Source organism: Aegilops tauschii, chromosome 6 (assembly GCF_002575655.3).
Source record: "Aegilops tauschii subsp. strangulata cultivar AL8/78 chromosome 6, Aet v6.0, whole genome shotgun sequence".
NCBI lineage: Eukaryota > Viridiplantae > Streptophyta > Magnoliopsida > Poales > Poaceae > Aegilops > Aegilops tauschii.
This window is the reverse complement of record NC_053040.3, coordinates 55155100-55175935: the sequence shown is the minus strand read 5'-3', so window position 1 is coordinate 55175935 and position 20836 is coordinate 55155100. Positions and strand designations below refer to the sequence as shown.

The window sequence follows — 20836 nt, the reverse complement described above, 5'->3', positions numbered from 1 at the left end:
AGACCTTGGAGAGAAGCATCACAGAAAACTTCAAATGGCTTGGATTCGTCAGGAGGAGTTAAGACAGGAGCTGTGACGAGTTTCTCTTTGAGAGTGTTGAAAGCAACGTCACACTCAGGAGACCAGACATACTTCACATGCTTCTGGAGGAGGTTGGAAAGAGGCTTTGCAATCATAGAGAAATTCTGAACGAATCTTCGGCAATAGCTTGCAAGACCAAGAAAACTGCGAAGCTGCTTGACATTCTGAGGAGGTTCCCAATTCACAATTGCAGACACCTTCTTGGGGTTAACAGCGATGCCCTTGGCAGAGATGATATGACCAAGGTAAAGAACTTCATGAAGCCAAAACTCACATTTGGAAAACTTCGCATAAAATTGATACTCTCTGAGCTTGTCGAGCACCAATCGCAATGTTTGGCATGATCCTTCTTATTCTTGGAGAAGACCAAGATATCATCGAGATACACCAGGACGAATTCATTGGTATAGGGGTTGAAGATGAAATTCATCATCCGAGAGAATGTTGGAGGAGCATTGACAAGGCCGAAAGACATGACAGTATATTCGTAAGAACCAAAGCTTGTTCTGAATGTTGTCTTGGGAATATCCTCTTCACGAATGCGAATCTGATGATAACCCATTCGAAGGTCAAGCTTGGAGAATACTTTAGCAGCTTTGAGTTGCTCGAATAGCTCATTGATGTTGGGAAGTGGATACTTGTTCTTGATTGTCTTCTTGTTCAATGGACGGTAGTCCACACAAAGTCATTCCGTGCCATCCTTCTTCTGGACAAAAAGAACACCACAACCCCATGGAGAAGAACTCGGTCTGATCAAACCCAGATGCTCTTGTTCATCGAGCTGTTTCTTCAATTCCTTCAGCTCCTTGGGTCCAAGCTTGTATGGACGCTTGCAAACGGGTTCAGTGCCCAGCTCAAGATCGGTAACGAACTCAACTGGCTGGTGAGGAGGCATACCCGGAAGCTCTTCTGGAAAGACATCTTGATACTCACAAACGACTGGAATTTGAGAGATGGCATTCAATTCGCCCTTCTCATTGAGAGAAAACAACCGAATGGTTTCATCACGAGCGGCATAAATTATAACATCCTCCGTAGAATGTGTCAATTGAATTTCCCTGGCAGCACAATCAAGTTGAGCCTCGTGTTTAGAAAGCCAGTCCATCCCGAGAATAAGATCAATATCCGAGTCACCAAGAATAACTGGAGAGGACAGAAATTTATAGTTGCCCATCTTGATAGAAACATCCGGAATCATAGTGGTAGCCCTCATAGAAGAGCCCGGAGAAACAACTCCCATGGGTTTTTCCAACATTTCCGAAATAAAATCATGCTTTGCAACAAATGATCTTGACATGAAACAATGCGATGCACCAGTGTCAAAAAGAACTTTTGCAGGAAAGTCGTTAACAGGAAGATTACCCATTATCACATCAGTAGATTCCTCCGCTTGAGCTGCATTCATCATGTTCACCTTTGCAGACTTGGGATTATGCTTGACCACTGCATTGCTGGAAGATCTGACAGGAGGAGGAGGCGGAAGACGCCTTTGGTTGAAGCACTTATTCGCATAGTGACCTTTCTGCTGACACTTGTTGCAAGTCACCTCTGAGAGTGGACGATGATAAGGAGCATTTGACTTTGGAGCTTGATTCTGAGACTTGTTCTAATAGCCAGGGTTGGAAGAGTGGGAAGAACCATTGCCACCTTTGTTCTTCTGCTGGTAAGGCTGACGAAACGGAGGAGGAGGCAACCAGAACTTCTGTTGCTTAGCAGCCACTAGTGAGGAAGAAGAAGACTGAACAGCGTCTCTAACTCTCTTCTTAGAAGCCTCACACTTGAGCTGAGCAGCCTCTTGCTTTAGTGCCATATTGTAGAAATCATCATACTTGGTCGGCTCAAAAAGCACAAGAGGTAATTGCAGATCTTCTCTGAGGCCACTTCTGAATTGATAGATCATGCTCTTTTCATCAGGAACGTCTTGCTTAGCGAAGCGAGCGAGTTTCTGAAACTGATTATTGAATTGATACACGGACATGCTGCCTTGCTTGAGATTGCGGAACTCCTCACGCTTGCTCTCAACAACACTTTGTGGAATGTGGTGAGCTTTGAAGTCCCGACAGAAGTCAGTCCAAATGATCACACGACCTCCTTTGGAATCTTTGTATTGTTGATACCACTCGGCAGCTTGATCCTTGAGTTGAAAAGAAGCGAACTTGACAAAGTCCTCAGGCCTGACATTGCTACATTCAAAATGCTTGTTGATGTCCACGAGCCAATCATCGGCATCCGTGGCCTCGGCACTAGCTGAAAGACTTGGGCTGATTTGCGAGAAACTGGTTGAGGTAGCGAAATGAGGCTGATTGTTGCCTTGACCTTAATTTCGTTGATTGCCTTGCCCTTGGGTGCGTTCTTGCAAGAGTTGTAGAATCATCTGACCATTGGCGTTGGTGGCTGCCATGATAGCTTGCCATGCCTCCGGAGGCGGAGGTGGTGGCGAAGGGTTCGCCTGACTCCCTTCATTGCGTTCCGGATTCTGACGCATTGGCGGAGCCATCCTGAAGAGGGTGACATCCGTTAGCATCTTGATAGACAAATAGACAAGTTGAATCAACGAATAGAAATTGCAACATATAGTCTTCACAATAACCATTCGAACGAGGATAAACGAATGAATTCCATAGTAAATCATCACGCTTCCATTAAGGTGAGAAGCCACTTGATAAGAGATTGATGAATAAAATAAAAAGGTACGAGTGGAACAAATAAATGGTAAGGATTACCCAATCACAAACCAAATATCTGCGGGAAGGAATACTAAGAGCTACATGAATCCCACCTATAAACTCCCGAAACTTTCTGGTTATGCAATCTGGTGTTGGGGATACAGGGGACACAAAATATATCACCGAAACTAGCAATCCCTAGATCCAGCTGTATCCATCCGTCAACACATAACCAAGAAACCTTCGAAAATCGTGTACGTCAACCTTCGAAAAACATCCGTTATACGAGTTATGGCAATACTCCAGAACTCCCGACCCAGTACTGGGTGGCGTCGAGGTGATCTCACCAACAACTGCATAAAAGAGATTTCGATGTCGGCGAAACTCAGGTATTCCAGAACTGCAACGATAAAATTGTGACGACAACACCTCGGAGCTCAACTCCCCGGGACACTGCCACAACCCCTAAATGTCAGGAGGCACCAAGAACAATGTTCTCGTCACAAAACCATCGGAACGATTCTAAGATACCCGCATGATCCTAAAATTTTTTTTAGTGAAATTTGAGGAGAGAAGAGTCAAAACTTCTACGTCACGAGGCCTCACCAGAGCGACGAAGAGACTAAGGAGTAAAAAGAATCCTACTCTCCGACATATATAATCCTAAGACTCAAAACATTTTTGTTCTAGACTCAACAACGCCAGCGATTCGATCAAGCAGGGGCTCCTCAGTCGGGGATGGCTCTGATACCAACTTGTAACGCCCACGATGCGGCTATATCTCCCACGTGTTGAGGCACGACTTAGAGGCATAACCGCATTGTGGTTTTGTCGCAACAAGGGTCATCTTCACACAATCCCATGTAATGAACAAGAATGGGATAAAGAGTTGGCTTACAATCGCCACTTCACACAATACATAAATAATATTCATACATCATCCAAAATCCACACATAGACCGACTACGGTCAAATCCAAATGAAAATAAGACAACCCCAAATGCTAGATTCCCGATCGTCCCAACTGGGCTCCACTACTGATCATCAGAAAAAGACACATAGTAACGACCACGTTCCTTGTCGAACTCCCACTTGAGCTCGGTTTCGTCACCTGCACTGGCATCGTCGGCACCTGCAACTGTTTTGGTAGAATCTGTGAGTCACGAGGACTCAGCAATCTCACACCCGCGAGATCAAGACTATTTAAGCTTATAGGAAAGGATGGTGTAATGAGGTGGAGCTGCAGCAGGCACTAAGCATATATGGTGGCTAACATATGCAAATGAGAGCGAGAAGAGAAGCAACGGAACGGTCGAGAAGCTAGAAATGACCAAGAAGTGATCCTGAAACTACTTACATTCATGCATAACTCAAACCGTGTTCACTTCCCGGACTCCGCCGAGAAGAGACCATCACGGCTACACACACAGTTGATGTATTTTACTTGGGTTAACTGACAAGTTCTCTATAACCGGACATTAACAAATTCCCATCTGCCTCATAACCGCGGGCATGGCTTTCGAAAGATAATACCCTGCAGGGGTGTCCCAACTTAGCCCATCATAAGCTCTCACGGTCAACGAAGGATAAACCTTCTCCCAGGAAGACCCGATCAGTCTCAGAATCCCGGTTTACAAGACATTTCGACAATGGTAAAACAAGACCAGCAAGACCACCCGATGTGCCAACAAATCCCGATAAGAGCTGCACATTTCTCGTTCTCAGGGCACACCGGATAAGCTAAGCGTACAGGTACCAACGTAACCCAAGTTGCCAAGGGACGGTCCCGCATGGTGCTCTAGTTTGGACCAACACTCGGAGGAGCACTGGCCCGGGGGTTTAAAATAAAGATGACCCTCGGGCTTTAGAAAACCCGGGGGAAAAAGGCTTAGGTGGCAAATAGTAAAACCAAGGTTGGGCCTTGCTGGAGGAGTTTTATTCAAGGCGTACTGTCAAGGGAGTCCCATAAATCACCCAACCGCGTAAGGAACGCAAACTCAAGGAGCATAATACCGGTATGACGGAAACTAGGGCGGCAAGAGTATGGCAATAGAATCGAACAACCAGCAAAGCAAAGATAGAAGTGATTTCGAGGGTATGGTCATCTTGCCTGCAAGGTTCTCAGAGTTGTCGAGAGCTTGATCCTCGTAAGCGTACTCAACAGGTTCCTCGTTCACGAACTCATCTCCCGGCTCTACCCAAAACAAGAACACAAGCAACGGAACCACAATCAATCACGGGAGAGGCACAAGCAACATGATGCAAAACATGAATGATATGCAAGATGTGATATGTGATGCATATGCGTGCTCCGGAAGCAAAATGATGAACAAGGTAGTAACTTGGCAAACCAATCATGCCACTGGAAAGATGAGATGATTTCGGTCAAAATCGATATAAGGATCACCGGAAACGGACGCACGGTTTACAAATGGCAAGCAAAACCAGAATGACACGAATCTGCGATTAACAGCATGATAGCACTTAAAATGCAAAAAGTAACAATGCTACAGAACTCCAACATAGCAACAAAGCATAAGGTAGTAATCTACGGGAGATGCTTGACAAAAGATGAACACTCAGCTACGGCTAGATCATACCATAGTAGGTTCAAACAAGCATGGCAAAAGTGCAAAAGATATCAGGTTCACAGACTTAGAAAAATTACTGGACATGACTGAAACAGCATCAGGTAGCAATGTTCAGAGCACGAAATCAACATGCTACAGGAACTTAACATGGCAAAACAAGGCATGGCAGTATTCTAATAAATTCATATGACAAAAGGCCCTTACTGACCATGAGCCAAAAAGGACCAGAAGATATGATGGCAACCAGGTAAACATAGCAAGTTTCGTTAACAGGTTTCAGACTTGGCAGAAAACATAGCATGGCAGAAACAATAATATGAAGGCATCTTTGTGAGCTTGATGCACTCACCACAAAGCAATGCATGACAAAACAAGCATACCTACAGCAAAAGTAGAGCAAGAATGAGTAATGCTATAGCACTCCATAATTGCAAAAAAGGACAGGAATGGATATATTAAAACAATATCTACAAAAATACTTACTGAACATCACCAAAATAAGCATGGATATATCTGTAGACACATGGATACATAGCAACAAAATAACAACAGACAAAGACTTGGAGAAATTACAAAGTCCCTGAAATCAGAAACATTACGGAGCCTAGTTTGTATCCTTTTGCTAGTCACCATAGAGATCAAGAAATACATGGCATACACCCCTGGAAAGATGGCATGGCATACAACAAAACACATGTAGATCTCATGCCCATAAGATGCACAGATTAAATGCAACAAAAATAACAAATCTCCAAGTTCTGCTAAGTAACAGCAGATAACAGCAACTAGCACTATTGCACCAGAGATTTTGGCATCAATATGAACTCAAATGAACATGGTGCAACGGAACAAAATATAGAGCACCACGAGGCGAACATTTCGATATATTACACGTGCGAAACGGAGCTATATGCAGAGAGTTACGATGCAATGAACAGGTGCACATACTGTAAAAATCTTCAGACTTAGAGAAATCGGGGGAGGAGAGGAAGTCAACGCACGGCCAGATCCAGATCGGCGCGGGCTCGCCGGAGCTCGGCGGGGCTGCCGGAGTTGAGGGAGGAAGCAGAGGGCGGCGCTCGGGCCGGCGTCGGCGCGGGTCGGCGGAGGAGAGGAGGAGCCCGACGGGCGCGGGGGCGGACGGCGAGGCGCGGCGGCACGCCGGCGGGCTCGGGCGGCTCCGGCGCGGGTCAGCGGGGAGCGCCGGCGATGGCGGGGCGGCGCTGGCGAGGCGGCTGCGCGCGCGGCTCGGGCCGCGGGCGGGGAGCGGGCGACGGCGCGGGCGGGGAGGGCCCCTCACGGGCTCCTGCGGGCCGACGGCGATGTGGGCGCGGGGCGCCACGTGGCGGCGTCCCGTTGGCTGCGGGTGGCGGCGGCTTCTGTCCGGCCCCGGGCGGGCGTGTCCGGCGGCGCGGAGGAGCGGGTTAGGGTTTCATCTGCGATTGTTTTTCGGGAGGGATGCATATATATAGGTAGAGGGAGCTAGGAGAGTCCAAACGGAGTGCGGTTTTCGCCCACACGATCGTGATCGAACGACCTAGAGCATGGAAGTGACTTAGAGGGGTTTTGGGCTATTTAGAGAGGGGTTTTGCCTGCACACACAAACAGACTTTGCGGTTGCCCGGTTAACCGTTGGAGTACCAAACGACCTCCAAATGGAACGAAACTTGACCGGTGGTCTCCCGGTGGTATACCAAGGCCACTTGACAAGCCTCGGTCCATTTCGAGAACGTTTGAAACCCGCTCACGAAAGAAAACAAGAGGGGTGTGCCGGAGGAGGTGGGAGTGCCGGATTGCAAAACGGACAACGGAGAAAATGCTCGGATGCATAAGACGAATACGTATGCAAATGCAATGCACATGATGACATGATATGAGATGCATGACATGAACAAAATGCAAAACGACAAACAATACCCGACCATGAAAGGAATATCATAACACATAGCCGAAAATGGCAAGTGTTGGAGTTACAAATATGGAAAGTTACATCCGGGGTGTTACACTTCTCTTCACAGATCGATTTGAGCTTTTCGAGATCGTATCTTTCCGCAGCTTCAAGGAACTCGAGCAGCCGGGTTGCATCTGTTTTATTACCGTCATCATCTGCTTCCATGTCGTCAAAGTCTGGTACTGCATCAGTGTAGATGAAGGTAAGAAAGCCCCTAAAGACGTCTGCTTTTATGCCATTTATCTTGACAACACTCGATTCGTTCATGGCACCAGAGAGTTGTGCCTTGAAGACGGTCGATCAGGCTACAAGAAGGCACCGATGCGCAGCAAACTCCTCGCTGCCAACCTCAAATGTAATGTCAGCACAATCCTTGCTCAGAAGGAGATTGCCTAGATGGCTTTGCAAGTCAGGCGGTGGTAATTTCGTGAACGGACGGGAGGTGGAGCAGGCGCTCCGCCCCTTGGTGTTCGCGCCCGGCTTGCACACAATAAGGTCACACCGGAGGATGAAGTTGTCGTCCTTGAGATGCCTTGATATTTCAAAATCTTCCTTCTTCATGAATACATACTGACCATCAAGACGTTCATCCAAGTAAACTGGTTCGCTTTGGCGGATGCGCTTTGGCACCCGCAACCCGGGCTGGTCAATGAAACTGAAAACATACTGAACTTTAACGCTTGGCTCGATATCGTCGTAAGGGTAAGGACAAGCAATATAAATTCTTCATCTTCAAAACCATTAGGGTGGCAGTAGATGGTCCAGCGACGGCCTCCAACAATGAAAGCATGAGACTCGATCCAGTCATTTTTTTGAAAATAAAAGGTAGAGATCATTCTACCTTATATATTTCAAATAGGCCACAGCCTGGGGACACAAAGTCCATTACATGAACCAGGAGAAATCGCACCAAAAGTGCGTAAGAAACAGGGGAGGGGGAGAAAGGAGAACATCAAGATCACAACATTATTAGCTTGTCAAACTAAGCACCCAGGTCATCAGATCGTCCCTGTCTTGTTGCCGCGTAGCTCTGTGTAGCCAAAGACGAAGCAAATTTGCAGCATAGAACCTTGTGTAAGCACCAGACCAAACCTTATTGTTGAAATCTCGATCATTCCGAGCATGCAATAAAGTGACGGCGCAGGCTACGAAAGTGACATTCCATATCCTTTTGGGAGTGAGCTGTTGAGCAGCGCGTTCAAAGAAAGACAACAGGTTAGGGGAAACACTCGCCAACGCGTCCAACTGCAGCTTGCCCCAGAGATGTTCAACAGGCCGGCACAGCCAAACAATGTGAGCAACCGACTCCACAGCAGGACAGATATCACAATCTGAATGTGAGACAAGTGCAGACCAGCCTTTTTTGAACATATTATCTTTGGTATTCAGACGCCCATACAAAGCCAGCCAAAGAAAGACCTTGTGCCTGCTTGGAATGATTGCATCCCATATCCACTTCTCAAAAACACACCTCCTACCTCGGAACATGATCAGCTTGTAGAAGTAACTTGTAGCAAGCTCCTTTCGAGACAGAGAGGAGAACCGATTGTGACAGTGGCATCACTGCTCCAGGTGCCATGCGCAACGAGGGCATGCAGGACCTGCAGCTCTTGCAAGGCTGTATGCGATAAATTTGGATATAACTGGATATCCCAACCACCTGAGGATATTTGCGACTGAACTGAACATAATTTATATTTGGCAAAAGAATATAAGATTGGCAGCACAAACATCAGCGTCCCCACCTCTAGCCACTGATCCTGCCAAAAGGAGACCAGAGCCCCTGAACCAACCGAGCAACGGGAAGAAAACATGACCAGCGGGATGCAAGATTTGAGTCCTTTCCAGAAGGCAGTGTCTCTTGTACGATTGCCACTAGGTAAGTTATTTCTGCAGTACTGCGAGGCGAACCACTGATAACAAGGTATATCAGAAAACTGAAGAACTCTGGCCACGAACTTGCATATCATAGCTTGATTGTGTGCTGAAAGATCCCTGATTCCCAAGCCACCCGCGTACCATGGCAAGATGACTTTATCCCAAGCTACAAGGCAGTGACCCCCCGAGGTTTTGCTCTTGCCTTGCCAGAAGAAAGGGCGCAAAAGCCCCTCCAACTTATTAATTGACTCCTTTGGCCACGGGAAGCAAGTCACGAAATAGCTGGGGATGCCGGCAAGCACATAGTTAAGCAAAGTAAGCCTGCCTCCCCATGAAAGGAAAGTAGCTAACCAGCCCGACAGCCTCTTGTCAACTCTGTGTATAATAGGCAGGAGCATACCATGCGTAATCTTATTCAGAGACAGAGGTAAGCCGAGGTAAGTGCACGGGAAGGAGGAGACAGGACAGCCAAGGACACGGGCAATATCCAGCGCAAGGTCAGCATCAACTGAAACCGGGACCAACGTACTTTTGTGGAAATTAATTTGCAGGCCAGAGAAATCTGAGAAAGCAGAAAGGATGGTTTTGATAACCTGCGCTTGCTGCAAATCACCCTGGAAGATGAGCAGAGTGTCGTGTGGGTACTGCAAAACTAGGAACAAAACATCCGAGCCAAGGGGGTGCAGCAAACTGCCAGCCTGGAAATGCATGCAGCATAGTCGCTGAAGCACATCAGCAACCAAGATGAAAAGGTATGGAGACAGTGAGTCCCCTTGACGAAAGCCCTTCTTAGCGGAGAAAGCATCCCCAAGCTCTCCATTCATTAGCACTTGTGATTCACCAGTGGATAGCAAGGAGGAGATCCACTGAATCCACCTCTGTGGAAAGCCTCTAGCTTCAAAGATTTGGAAGAGGCAGCTCCAGCTCACAATATCAAAGGCTTTCCAAAAGTCTAGCTTTAAAACAATAACCGGCGGCCTTCTTTTGTGAGCAGTTTGAACCAGTTCAGTGGCTAAAGCAAAGTTCTCGATGATCGAGCGCCCTTTCAAAAACCCAGACTGCAGAGGGTGCACAAGCTCTGGAATTCTGCGCTGAAACCGGTTGGTTAAAACCTTGGAGGCCAACTTGGGCAGACTGTTAACCAGAGAAATAGGTCTGTAATCACCCATCTAAAGAGGAGTGTCCTTTCTGGGTAGCAAGGTGATATAGGCCCTGTTGATGCCCTCAAGTGAGACAGTGTTTGCATGAAAATCAGCAAAGAACTAGAGAATGTCAGCCTTGAGCAAGAGCTTAAAGGCCTTGTAGAACTCATTTGTAAACCCATCTAGGCCAGGGCTCTTGTTATTTGGAGCCTTGTTAATGGCAGTCACAATTTCAGCCCAAGTAAAATCAGCCGCAAGTTCAGCCAAATCTGAAGGCGCATATAAGGAGCTGAGCTGCACCGTAGGCAAAGACACAGCAGTCTGTCCCAGCAAATTCTTGAAATAGCGAGTGGCCAGTGCCAGCTTCAAGTTGTTATGATAAAGCTCAACCCCATCTTGGACAAGGACCTTGACTTTATTTCTACGTGCCTGGCAATTTGCAGCAGCGTGAAAAAACTTGCAATTCTCGTCTCCAGACACACACCAACGCACTTTGGCGCGACATCGCCAGAGGGCAGTTCGCCACAAAATTAGTTGCTCAGCTTTAGCAGATGCAGTTTCTCGAAGCACAACTTCAAGAACAGAGAGGGAGCGCCTTTCTTCTACTACATTTAGGAAGTTTACCACGTGTTTGTTATTGTCTGTGTAGATTCTGAGGCTCGATTTTTTCCTGCTCCAAGCACGGAGGGCAGCTCTAACTCTCCTCATCTTCGAAGCTGAAAACAGAAGCAGAAGAATTCAAAGTTTGGTGCCCCCTTGTCCAATTGTCAACAACGATGTTACTTGTATCCTCCATCTCAAGCCAATGATCTTCCATCCTAAACAAACTGCTTCTCGTTACATCCGCAGAGAACTGAACCAAAATGGGTGTATGATCAGAGGTAGTGGCTGGCACAACAGTGGCTGTGGTCTGCATAAAACCAAGATTCCAAAAAGCATTGACCAAAACCCGATCCAACTGAGCCATTGTAGGGGTACTCCTTTTATTGGTCCAGGTGAATTTCTTGTTATCCAGCTGAACATCATCCAAACCATGATCTCTGACCCATGAGTTGAAAGTTTCCATGACCCTCCAGTTAACATTGCCACGGGATTTTTCAGAAGCAAACCGATACATTTTGAAATCGCCCACAACCACCCAAGGGGCCTTAGCCGGCACGGCAATATTGTTCATAGTCTCGAAGAAAGCAGGTCTATCTGAATTTAGGCAAGGAGCGTATACTGAAGTGAGCACAAAGGAAACATTGGTGGTTGTGTGTTGAGACTGGCTGGCCAACCACCACACCTGGATCCCAGGCAACAAGAATGCCCCTAGAAACACCATCAGAAGGAAAAGCCACATGATCACATAGATGAGCGGGAAGAAAGCTGCGTAACTTGGACCGATCGAGCACTTACAGCTTGGTCTCCTGCAGACAAACAATGCTAGGGTGGCAAGAGGTTAGAACATCACGAACTAAATAGCATTTGTCATCATTGGGAGTTGTCTGCTTGGTGCGTGAGTAGCCTTGGACAACGAGCAAGTGGTACCCACTGTCCGTGCTAGAGTCGACGACTGACTCGGTGGCGGCGCACAACTTGCTGTCGGTGATGAGAGATGCGCCTGCAAAAGCCATGCCTCACATACCTCAACTAGTAGAGCTACGAGAAACATGGATATGAGATGTGGTGCTATATATATATTGGGTGATATCGTTGGGAAAGATTAAAGAATTTTTTGAAAGACCCAGCAAGATCGCTGGCTACATTGATTTAGCAGATAGGAGAATACAAAGGTTTGATCAAAGCGATCAGAGAAGGAAATAAAGAGGGGAGGCATGCAATCAGCTACCCCTCCTGGGTACTACTAAGCTAAATTTCTCCCAACAGATCCCCGAATGGGGTCTCTAATTTCTTGGCTCCTGCTAGTCTCCATTGCTCCAAATTGTTGCTGATTTTTGCACATGTACGTTAAATATTAGGCAGCAATCCCCGAAAGGTGCAATCATTCCTCTCCTTCCATATTTCCCATAGTATCATAATGATCATCGATCTGATTGCCCCTCTGTTTTGCGGAATAGTCCAGTTGATGATTTCCTGACTTACTCGAATAGAGTTAAGGAGTCCCCTGTCCGAGGGAGCCAGTGAGGAGCAGCCAGATCGCCCTGCCGCGTGCAGCCATATTTCCCGCGCAAAACTACAGTCCCAAAACAAATGTGTAGACGTTTCAAGGTTGGAGAGACACAATTGGCAGAAGTAGCTATTGGTCCAACCCCTCCTCTGAAGCCGATCATTGCACCATAATCTGTCTTGGAGCAGCAGCCACATGAACATCTTGAGCTTGTTAGGAGCCCACACCTTCCAGACCATAGTGTTGAGGTTGGACCGAGCAACCGGCTGAAACTGGTTGTTGCAGGCTGAACTTGTAGTGTAGCAGCCATTGCTTGTACCGTGCCATCTTATGAGGTCGTCTTCGTCAGGCCGCAACACGGTGTTTGCATCTTGGATCATGCGTTAAATGGACGGAATTCCGGTGCTATGGCCATGGTGTTTCCATGTTGGAGGTCTTTGATCCATTGATCATTCCGGAGAGATGCTTCGACACTTCTGTTTTTCCTGCGGGCATGATTGAATACTGCTGGGAATGAGATAGCTAAAGGAGAATCACCTATCCAGTTGTCATTCCAGAAACTAGCTTTGCGGCCATTTCCGATCCGAACTCTGGTTGCCAAGCTGAAGATTCTTCGATCCTTCTCCGAAGCCAGGAGATGCAGCTGCGTCCAAGGTCTTGCCGGCTGCTCCCACGCTAGCCATTGCCATCTGAGATGAAGAGCGGTGCTAAATTTGTTTAGATCGAGGATGCCCAGCCCACCTTGCCGCACCGGGGAGCAGACTTTAGACTAGGCCACCTTGCACTTTCCACTAGTGAGCTCTTCATCCTGGGTCCATAAGAACCACCTTCTAGCCTTGTCTATCTCTCTTATGATCTTCTTAGGGACCTTGAGGACTGTCATGGCGAAAGTTGGCAGGGAAGAGAGCACACTATGGACTATGACCCTCCTACCTGCCAGGTTGAGCAGCCTTCCTTTCCATCCTGCCAGCCGCGCTTTTATTCTGTCAAGAATGAACTGGAAGTGAACCAATCGCAGCCTGGTCGTTGAGATCGGTAGTCCAAGGTAAGTCATTGGAAAATCTACCAGTGAGCCTCCAAAACTCTGTAGCACCTCCGGCAAATTCACATCGTCGCACCTAATGGCGGCCACAGATGATTTACTTTGGTTGAGGTGAAGCCCCGTGGCCTCCCCAAAGTTTGCAAGCAGAGCCAGCATCCCCTTCTCTGGAGCCGTAGCCAGCAGGCGGTGGAGAGGGTCGATGGCGAGGATGAAGAGCAACGGTGAGAAAGGGTCTCCCTGTCGCAGACCTTAATGGTGGCAGAACTTCTCCCTAGGCTTGCCGTTCGTCAAGACGGAGGAGGTAGCCGTTGACAACAGCATGGTGGTCCAATCCCTCCAACGTGAACTAAAACCCAATCTCTGCAGGAGCTCCAGTAAGTATTCCTAGGAAACTGAATCGAAGGCTTTAGCAATATCCAATTTGAATAGGAGGGCCGGTTTTTTCTCTTTGTGAAGCGCTCTGACACAGCCTTGCACGTATTGATAGCTATCATGGATACATTTTCCCTTCTGGAAGGCGGTTTGTGCCGGGGAGATCAGGTCCTTGAGTTTGACAGCCAGCCGTAGAGATAACACCTTTGCAATGAGCTTCGAGATGGAGTGAATGAGGCTGATGGGCCTGAAATGACACAACTCCATTGCCCCGTCCTTTTTTGGCAGCAATGAACGCGGTGTTGATTTCCTTCAAATTTACTCCCGCCAGGTTGTAGAACTTCTGAAAAACTGCCATGATGTCATACTTGACAGTGCTCCAACATGCCCTGAAAAAGCGCCCGGTGAATCCGTCCGGTCCAGGCGCCTTCTCCGCCGGCGAGGCCAGCACCGCCGCCCACACCTCAGGTTCGGTGAAGGGGAGGTCGAACCCAGACATGTCAATCCCCGGTAGGTTTAGCTCTTCCCAATTCAGAGTGCACGAGCGCTGTCGTAGGCGTCCTATGGATTCGGTAAAATGATCGCGCGCGGCCGAGGCCTTCTCATGATGCTCTGTAATTTCAGCATTGCCCACCTTGATGGAATGGATGTAGTTCTTTCTCCTTCTTGCTCTGATTTTTGCATGGAAGAATTTTGAATTTGCGTCGCCCGCTTTGAGCCACATGATCCTGGACGCCTATCTCTTTCTGGCCCTTTCTAAGGCAGCGAACCGAAGCACCTTCAGTTTAAGCTGCTTGCGTAGCAGCCGCTCTTGCTCCGTCAGGTTTCTAGCCTCTTGCGCCATGTCTAACTGCAAGATCACCGCGTTTGCAATGTGGAACTGCAGTTTGGCGCCTCCAAAGAGTGATCTGCTCTAGATTTTCAGGTCGGCCGCAACCCTCTGAAGTTTCCTGCTGATGCGTATGAAGGGGCAGTCATGATTTACCAGCCGATCCCAGGCGTGTTGCCCCGTTTCCTGGAAGTGAGGAAAACGCGCCACAAATTTTCAAACCGAAACCTAGCCTTCCTGATCGGGGGTGCTCCGTTAGCTAACAGGAGAGGGCAGTGATCAGAAAAGGATGTTGAAGCCGCCGTGAGCATCACATCAGGAAACATGTCTTCCCATGCCAAGTTACAGAAAATCTTGTCGATGCTGCATAAGGTTGGGGATTCTCTTTCACTACTCCAAGTAAACCGTCTATTTCTGCATTTGACCTCTCTGACCCCAGCAAGATCAATCGCCCGGCGGAAACGACCCATCATCCTTCTGTTAATCAGGCCATTGTTTTTGTCCCTCGCCTGATATATCATGTTAAAATCTCCGTTGAGCATCCAAGGTTCAGAGGGGGGAGGGGCTGCGCTGGCTAGTTCAGTTAGGAAGTTTTCCTTTTGCTCATCCTCCGAAGGACCGTAGACAGTTGTCATCCAAAAGAACTCGCCGCTGCCGATGATCTCTACCCTAACCATAATGGAGAAGCTAGCAATCATGTGCGTAACTACGTTGACCAGATGTTTATCCCAGAAAATGGCGGCACCGCCTCTAGTACCTATCGTAGGTAGTACGACGCAACCCTGAAGCGAAGGCCCTCCTACTTCTACTACTAGCTGCGTGGTCCAGGACTCGATCTTAGTTTCCTGCAGGTTAAGAATCGCAATTTTATTTGCGTGGGCAACCTCGCAGACGGCCGTGCGCTTTGCCGGTGAATTTAGGCCCCTCACGTTCCAGGACATGATTCTGAAGTTTGCATCAATCATGTGGACAGGCGATATCTCTTCGTCAACTGAACTTACTACTGAAGGAAACAAGAACATGAACACACACACACACGCCTTACAGACCTGCGGGGAGCGGCGCCGGCCACCAATAGGCCCCAAATTCCGACGCCGACTAACACTAGCACACGCGCACGGAAATTTTTTGCCTAGGGCACTTGACCCTCTATTTATTTCTATTTCTGTCAAGCAAATTCACGGTGCAATCTCACGCCATATAGCGCATGTATATATGGACGCTCGGAGCCCTGGATATTAAGGTGAAACGTCGCCATCGTCGCCATTGTTGATTCTTCTATTTTCTGTTGAGGTTCTTCTTTTTCTAGCTCCTGCCACATCTCACTTTGCTTGCACACTACTGCAGGTCACATGCCGCTCGCCGGTTTGGTATAAACCATGCCGGCCGGCTTTTGCACCACCCCCGCACCCCAAGTGTTCGAAGAATTTCCTAGGTGAGTTCTTTTGTTTGTTTCTCTTTGAACCGAGTTGTTTGATTGAACCGAACTGTTTGGATTGTAGATGAAGAGGTTGAGGGAGATGGCGTTGGAGGACTCGTCGTCGTCCGAAGACGAGGATGACTTTGACACCGTTTTAGGCATGATTTTTGATGATGATGTTCGGCAGCCAAGGAGAGGATCACAATTTGTCTTCATACACATAAACCATGATAGAGCGGAGGTCCATGCCAAGATCATGAAAGATTACTTTGATCAAAACCCAACCTATGCAGAGAAGTACTTCCGCCAACGCTTTCGGATGCACACAAGTATTTTTCTGACCATTGCAAAAGCCGTTAAGAGATATGATGACTGGTTTAAGCTCCAGAGAAGTGCATTAGGAGAGATCAGTGCAAGCCCTCTGATGAAATGCATTGCGGATGTTCGAGTCTTGGCATATGGGTGTTCTGTCGATGCAATTGATGACTATGGATGCATTGGCGAAGACACAATCTTGGAGGCTGTTCGAAGGTTCACCAAAGTAGTGATTGATGTTTTTGGCCCAGAGTACTTGAGAGCACCAACCGAGGAACACGCTCAAAGGCTGATGACTGAGAGTGAAGCAAGAGGATGGACGGGGATGCTTGGATCACTGGACTGTATGCACTGGAGATGGAAGAATTGTCCTGCAGGTTGGAAGGGTAGGTACAAAGGCCACGTCAACAATCCAACGGTCATTCTTGAGGCAGTTGCATCGAAGGATCTTTGGATATGGCATTCATTCTTTGGTCTGCCTGGCTCTCACAATGACTTGAATGTGCTATCGAGATCACCTCTATTTTCTAGGCTTATAAAAGGTGAAGCTCCCGCTTGGGAGTACTCGGTCAACGAGCACAACTACTTGATGGGTTACTATCTTGCGGATGGCATCTATCCATCATGGGTCACCTTGGTCAAAACAATTCCGTGCCAAAAAGGTAACAAAAACACTCACTTTGCCCAATGTCAAGAAGCTGCAAGAAAAGACGTGGAAAGTGCCTTCGGTGTGCTTCAGAAGCGCTTTCCAATTGTTCGTGGCCCTGCCGAGTACTGGAACTCCAAGATTCCATGGCGAATCCTGACTTGTTGCATCATATTGCATAACATGATCATTGAAGACGAGAGAGATATGCCTAAGAACTTTCGGTACAGAGTATGATACAAATAGGATCTTGACATTCCTTGAGGCGCACCGCAAGATCGAGAACCATCAAGTTCATACTCAGCTCCAACAAGATCTTGTTGATCATCATTGGCAACGTTTAAGCAAGTCCTAGTTGTTCTATGAAATGCTATTTGCTACATTTGAACCATTCGGTGTGTTTAAATTAGGTTTGTAATTTATACTAGAATTGCAAAGTTTAGAATTTTTTTTACTCCGCTATATTTAGGGGATCGACTAGGTCCGGCCAAAACGTAGTGGAGTATAGTGGAGCATATATACTCCACTAAGCCTTTTCTCCACTAAGTTTTAGGGGATCGGTTAGAAATGCCCTAACACAACATGAGGAACATAGTGGAGTACTGGACTGGCAGATGGGCTGGGGGGCACACGTGAACGCATGACACTGATTACAGACTTAAAATGAGCTGAGTGTCTCGCTTTGTAGTTGGCTTTCATAGAGTGATGTAAACAATACACCACATTGACTATCACATAACCACCAGTGATGGCTTTCATAGTAGCTGCTACTAGACCATGGATAGAGTGTTATCACATTACTCTTATATAGGTTTGAAACATGATTACTTGAGTGATTCTGGAAGAAAACTTGGAGAGAAGCTCCTTCAGAACAGAGGGCCTGCAGGTTCTGATTATTTTCTCCAATCCACCAGCTGGGAAAACTGTGTGCAAACTTGTGTGAGTTTTGATTAAGTCCAAGCAGGCTGCTTTCAACCAGAGGCAGCGTCTCTGCTCAGCAACGATAATAATGTCTGCCACCGTGTCTGCGCCGATCATATTGCCCAACTTCTCTTCACAGATCGACTTCACTCATTGGAGATCATATCTTTCCACGGCTTCAAGGAGTTGCAGCAGCCAGTCTTCTTCCGTTTCACCCTCTTTTCTATCATCTATCTTGTCCGCAATCTCAAATTTGGGCATTTCTTCAGTGTAGATGAAAGTAAGCAAGCCCCTGATAAGGTTTGCTTTCATGTCATCTATCACTAGTAGAAAATAGGGCTTTGGTTGGGGCCTGGGCAGCCCATTAGTCCCGGTTCGGTCACGAACCGAATCGGGACCCATGGGAGGCATATGTCCCGGTCCGTGCGCCCAGGGGGCCGGCCGGCCCTCGGGAGGCATTTGTCCCAGTTCGTGTGGACACATTTGTCCCGGTTCTAGGCACGAACCGGGACCAATGGTCCTCGCTCCTGGCCCACAGCCATTGGTCCCGGTTCGTGCCTAGAACCGGGACAGAAGGGGGGCCATCAGTCCCGGTTCCAGCCACGAACCGGGACCAATGAGGTGGCTATATATACCCCATCACCGCGGCAGAGCACTCCACAGTGCTCTGTTTTTGCTGGCCGGCGAGGGGAGAGCTTTGTGGTGCTCTAGCTCACTTCCTATGCACATGAGGTGTTCGATGAAATGCCCGAGCCACACTAGTTAAGCTTTCTCCTCTCGAAACTCGACCTCCGAGCTCCATTTTCCCCGAGATTTGTCTAGGTTTAGCGGTCCGTCACGTCTGAGGGAGTCCTGGACTAAGGTGTCCTCGGGCGTCCGGCCTATTAGCCATGGGCCAGACTGATGGGCTGTGAAGATACAAAGACTGAAGACTCCACCCTTGTCCGGATGGGACTCTCCTTGGCATGGAAGGCAAGCTCGGCGATCGAATATGAAGATTCCTTTCTCTGTAAACCAACCTGTTGTAACCCTAGATCCCTCCGGTGTCTATATAAACCGGAGGGCTAGGACTGTAGAGGCCAAGACTCATAGCCATAGACATACAGGCTAGACTTCTAGGGTTTTAGCCATTACGATCTCATGGTAGATCAACTCTTGTAATACTCATATTCATCAAGATCAATCAAGCAGGAAGTAGGGTATTACCTCCATAGAGAGGGCCCGAACCTGGGTAAACATTGTGTCCCATGTCTCGTGTTACCATCGACCTTAGACACACAGTTCAGGACCCCCTACCCGAGATCCGCTGGTTTTGACACCGACATTGGTGCTTTCATTGAGAGTTCCACTATGACGTCGAAGATAGGATCGACGGCTCGCCTTGTTCTCAAGGACAATATCACCTCCAGAGGAGCACTGGCCCTAGGCCAAACCCTCCGGCTAGGCGGCTTTACCATGACCGCCCGTTCGGTCGTTAAGCCGACGATGACCTCTCGGGTCATCGAAAATCCCCTTCGTATCGACTCCGAACACTCCAAGCAGATGGATCCGGCGGAGCTTTCGTCTTTAAACGAGCGCCTATATCGCATCGCCGCCCTGGGGGTCGCTATAGATTACGATCGAATTGGGCTTAAACCCGATCAGCGAGAAATCAAATCTCCACCGATCACCCACCAGATAGCGGTAGTCGAGGAGGGAGATGACAACTCTTCCTCCATACTGAGGATGGACTATGTCCGGATCTCCGACCTCGAAGAGCCGGACACCCACATGCGGAGAGATGCACCCTGCCCTCCGAACATAGAATCGGATGACGGGCCTAAGAAATCAGTGGATATTCCTGGAGCCCGATCTATTAAGTTCGGAAGACCTTCAGACTCCGGATCCAAAATTGGGTCAGGGTTCGGATTTAAAACCACCCACCCACCTAAATATAAGCACTCTCATGAGCATACAACAGCTGTCTCAGGAAGCGGTCCACCACTTCTGGGCCAGATTCCTTCTTGTCAAAGACAAGATTAAAGATTGCCGCGACGAGGAAGCGATCAGCATTCTGCAACAATTGCATGGATAAAGGAATCCTCAACGCCATCAACCGCCGTTGCATATTACACTTCGTTGACTTGGCAACTATCGTACAGAAGTACAGCACAATGGAAAGCGCCTGGAAAACTAAGGCAGCCCGTTGGGAACCATCGGTCCCCACTCGACCCCTTGTTCAGGCGAAAAGGGCGCACCCTCGTGGCATGCCCGGTCCAATAGTAAAGAAATATAAGCCCATTACGGGGCACAGAACCGTTCTGGAAGGATGGCTCGATGGGCCATGCAAAATACACACAATACCGGATAACATACCAACCCATAGCCTTAGAGCATGTTGGATACTCCAGCAAGTGGCCAAGAGCGGCGAGGATATCCTCACCAAGAATACCCCAGAACAACACCCCCTAGAACACGACGACCCCAAAGTACTGACGGTCTTCGAGACATTCGATTCAAACAATAGGCGCAAAAGGGCACTCCGCGAACTCGCCGAAGTCTGTCAAATCGCAGCAATAAACCATTGGAACGACACGGCTATAACTTTTAATGTCGGTGACGAACCAAAATACAGGACAGTCCGAGCACCAGCCGCCTTGGTCCTCGGTCCAATCGTGGACAGCTTTAGGCTCACCAAGGTTCTCATGGACGGCGGCAGCGGACTAAACCTCATCTATGAAGATACACTCCACAAAATGGAAATAGACAGGAGCCGCATCAAGCAAAGCAGCACGACCTTCCAAGGAATCATTCCCAGTCGGGAGGCGCAGTGTGTGGGAAAAATAACACTTGACGTGGTATTCGTCATGCTGGAGAATTATCGGTCCGAAGA

The 20836-nt window shown here is 48.1% G+C and overlaps 1 pseudogene; it reads right to left on the bottom strand.

Annotated features, from left to right (window-relative positions):
* LOC141025807 (BTB/POZ and MATH domain-containing protein 2-like) overlaps positions 1–12057 on the bottom strand; it is a 36810-nt pseudogene extending 24753 nt beyond the window's left edge.
* Positions 12058–20836: the final 8779 nt, after the last annotated feature.